Consider the following 4034-nt stretch of genomic DNA (forward strand, 5'->3'; position numbering starts at 1 on the left):
TCTCTCCGCTCTGTCACCTCGCTATCTCACCGCATCTCATAAAGCCTGTCCACGCGCGTCCCCGCCTCCATCATTCACTACAGACCTCCTGGTTCTGCGCGCGCTCACCTACAGGCACGCGCTCTCTCTCACTCTCACACACTAGAGTTGTGCAGGTAGATTACACAAATACTAGTTTGTGTGTGCTTTTGTGTGCAACACCTGAGGGCTGTAATGTCTGAGTGACGTCACTCCCCTCATGCTGTGTTGCACACCAAAGACAGTCTTTTAGATGTATGCTAATTTGAAAGAAAAAAAATGGGTTTTTGATGTGTGTCTGGTTTGAAACACAGACAGTTTATAAACTCCTTTAGCCCCAGCAATGGCATGGTTCTGGAGTTGGTAACACAGGTTGGTTGGTTAGTCCACCACACTGAAATACACTGCTCAAAAAAATAAAGGGAACACTAAAATAACACATCCTAGATCTGAATAAATGAAACTAATCTCATTAAATACTCCTGTTTTTACATAGTTGAATGTGCTGACAACAAAATCACACAAAAATTATCAATCGAAATCAAATTTATCAACCCATGGAGGGCCACACCCAAAATCAAAGTGGAAAACCACACTACAGGCCGATCCAACTTTGATGTAATGTCCTTAAAACAAGTCAAAATGAGGCTCAGTAGTGTGTGTGGCCTTCACGTGGCTGTATGACCTCCCTACAACGCCTGGGCTCCTGATGAGGTGGCGGATGGTATCCTGAGGGACCTCCTCCCAGACCTGGACTAAAGCATCCGCCAACTCCTGGACAGTCTGTGGTGCAACGTGGCGTTGGTGGATGGAGCGAGACATGATGTCCCAGATGTGCTCAATTGGATTCAGGTCTTGGGAACGGGCAGGCCGGTCCATAGCATCAATGCCTTCCTCTTGCAGGAACTGCTGACACACTCCAGCCACATGAGGTCTAGCATTGTCTTGCATTAGGAGGAACCCAGGGCCAACCGCACCAGCATATGGTCTCACAGGGGGTCTGAGGATCTCATCTCGGTACCTAATGGCAGTCAGGCTACCTCTGGTGAGCACATGGAGTGCTGTGCGGCCCCCAAAGAAATGCCACCCCACATCATTACTGACTCACCACCAAACCGGTCATGCTGGAGGATGTTGCAGACAGCAGAATGTTCTCCACGGCGTCTCCAGCAGAGGTAGCGGTCCTGCTGCTGGGTTGTTGCCCTCCTACGGCCTCCTCCACGTCTCCTGATGTACTGGCCTGTCTCCTGGCACTGCCTCCATGCTCTGGACACTACGCTGACAGACACAGCAAACCTTCTTGCCACAGCTCGCATTGAGGTGCCATCCTGGATGAGCTGCACTACCTGAGCCACTTGTGTGGGTTGTAGACTCCGTCTCATGCTACCACCAGAGTGAAAGCACCGCCAGCATTCAAAAGTGACCAAAACATCAGCCAGGAAGCATAGGAACTGAGAAGTGGTCTGTGGTCACCACCTGCAGTTGAAAACTTAAAATCAATTAAATCTAATGACATTTCCATGACTTTTGACTTTGACTTTTGAAACCGACAAAACCAACCCAGAGTTGTCTAAAATGTAAACTAATGTTATGACAAAGCTTGTGAAATATATTGCAATTTTGTGCTTTAGTTGGCTCAAGTTAGATAACATTATCTTGCTGGCTAATGCTGACCAGTTGCTAATGTCATCCGATGCAAAAATACTGTAAAATACTAAAGTGACCCATGTTACTATCTTGTTAACCACCTGTATTATATCAAAGTGTTGATTTTAGCCTGCAAGAAATGATGTAACAGTACAAAGCAAATGTGGAGCGAATTGTTTATACTAGCCTACAGTGATGCAAAGCAGGGGCGTTCGTTAGCACAGATTTGCTGCTGTTTGCTTCGTAATTTAGATTTACTGTGGTTTTAATGAGGTACACATTTTCTTCACCAACTCAGTCGCTGTAACTTATAAATACACAATAATGCAACATAACGGCGTTATCATCTGGAAGATTCCCGAACGGCCAGTCCATTTCAGGCCGAAACGACCTGTGGTCATAGAGTTTTTATTTTTCAGTTTAGTTTTTTACAAACGCACTCTTTGGCCGGTCAGCTGCAGCAGAACGCTGTTTGTGTGTCTGTCAGTCTGGGCCAAACTAATACTGTCAATATTAAGGGGGGATACGAGCAGTCTCTCCCAACGGCGCAGATCAAAGGAGTTTACTTTTTATATCGGACGAGTTTGTTTTTGTCGGTACTGAACTCAGCCCAGGGTTGTGTGACAAGCTTAACAGTTGCGGTAAATATGGCAACAAGAAATAAAGAGGAAAAAGAAATGTGTGGTGCCGAAAAAATTATCTCAGCAAAGGAGAAGTGCTCACTGATACAGATTTTGACAGATTTGTGAACACTATTTGAGAGAAATAGGCCTTTTGTGTATATAGATAAAGTCTTAGATCTTTGAGTTCAGCTTATAATGAATGGGGGCAAAAACAAAAGTGTTGTGTTTGTAATTTTGTTCAGTATATTTAAGTATTTAGGACTCTGACTGACTCAGGCTTGCCACTGCTGACCACAGACTTTGCTTATGCAAACTAAGGAGGCAGGTGTCCTCTTAAAGTTTCTTGAAGGACTTCAGCATAATCTGCATTATTTCACTGCATATATCTACAATCTACAACACTACACTATATCTACAAATCTACAATTCACTGCATATAAAAAGCACTGTATGTATTCAAATAACTGCAAAAAAATCTTTCCTGGCGCCTCCAAAGGGCACTCGCATAAAAGGCCTCTCCGTCTCAAAGTCCCGGGCTGAATTTCAGTCCAAGTACACCCCCGGGCGCAGGACAACAAAACAGTGGAAGACTCATTCAGTCTATTATGGTTACTTAAAATGAAGACAACACAATGCAGTGCCATATAGACTACCCTACATGCTAGAAAGGGGTTTGTAACTGTTTCACCACAAATGCATCAAGACCTTCTCCACACTGGTTCCCCACTGCATGAAGCTGGTGTCTTTTTATTTCTTTGGTCCCTGCCCCTCAGACAGCCTGAGTCCACCACTGGGCAGTGGTGTCATATCCAATGAGTCACTGCAACACCCAGCAAAATAAATCCTGCAGCTGAAGTGAAGTTTAACCTGTAAATTATTGAGATGGGGGGAACAATAATGGTTTGGCCTGATGGAAGTGCAGCGGTTATTGACCGGGACAAAGGGCTGTGATTTATGTGTTTTTACTGTCTGTGGGTGAAACAGAAAGTGGCCTCTTCATTCTTTATATTTAAAGAAAGAAAGAATAAGCATACACAAAACAAGCAAATAAATAAAAAATGGAATATTGCATCTGAGTTGGAGTAATCCACTTTACATGTTCAGTTTGCATACTCTTATCTAGTGCAAGTATGATCACTGACAGATAACAGGAAAATGGAAGCCTCACTGTTTCTGCTCCACAGTCCATTATAAACCACATAATACATGAAGTTTACAAAAGCATTGTCAGGTGAGGACCAAGGCTCCTCTCCACTTTGTTCAATTAGATAAGCAATCTACAAATCTTACCAAAATGTCTTTTTAAAGTTTTTGAAATACAATAGAAACACAGAGTAGTACTAATAGCATTTTCATTTTAGCTTGTGGCAAAATGGTGCAATGTTTTTAATAGGTATTTAGCCTGTTTATTATCAAACACATTTGTGAAGCAATAGCCTACAAACAAATTCGTTTTTTAATGCAAACTCTGAAAGTATAAGCATTATTGGTCACTTGATAGGCACACTGTCTTGTTAGCAGTAAAAATAAATATGCTAAGTGTTTTCAACCAGGGCAGTAAAATGTGAAGTTTAGCGGGCTGATCTGAACTTCCATGCTGTGCAGTTTTATTGCCAATAATATTCATCAGTTGTTTGTCGTAGCAAACACACACAGCGCTGGAGAATAACTACATGAAATTACAATCCAACTACATATCTTTTCTACCAGGGCAGTAAAAGTTTAGCTGGCTTTCATGCTTGAAGT

The sequence above is a fragment of the Micropterus dolomieu genome, linkage group LG07 (assembly GCF_021292245.1).
Source record: "Micropterus dolomieu isolate WLL.071019.BEF.003 ecotype Adirondacks linkage group LG07, ASM2129224v1, whole genome shotgun sequence".
Lineage (NCBI taxonomy): Eukaryota > Metazoa > Chordata > Actinopteri > Centrarchiformes > Centrarchidae > Micropterus > Micropterus dolomieu.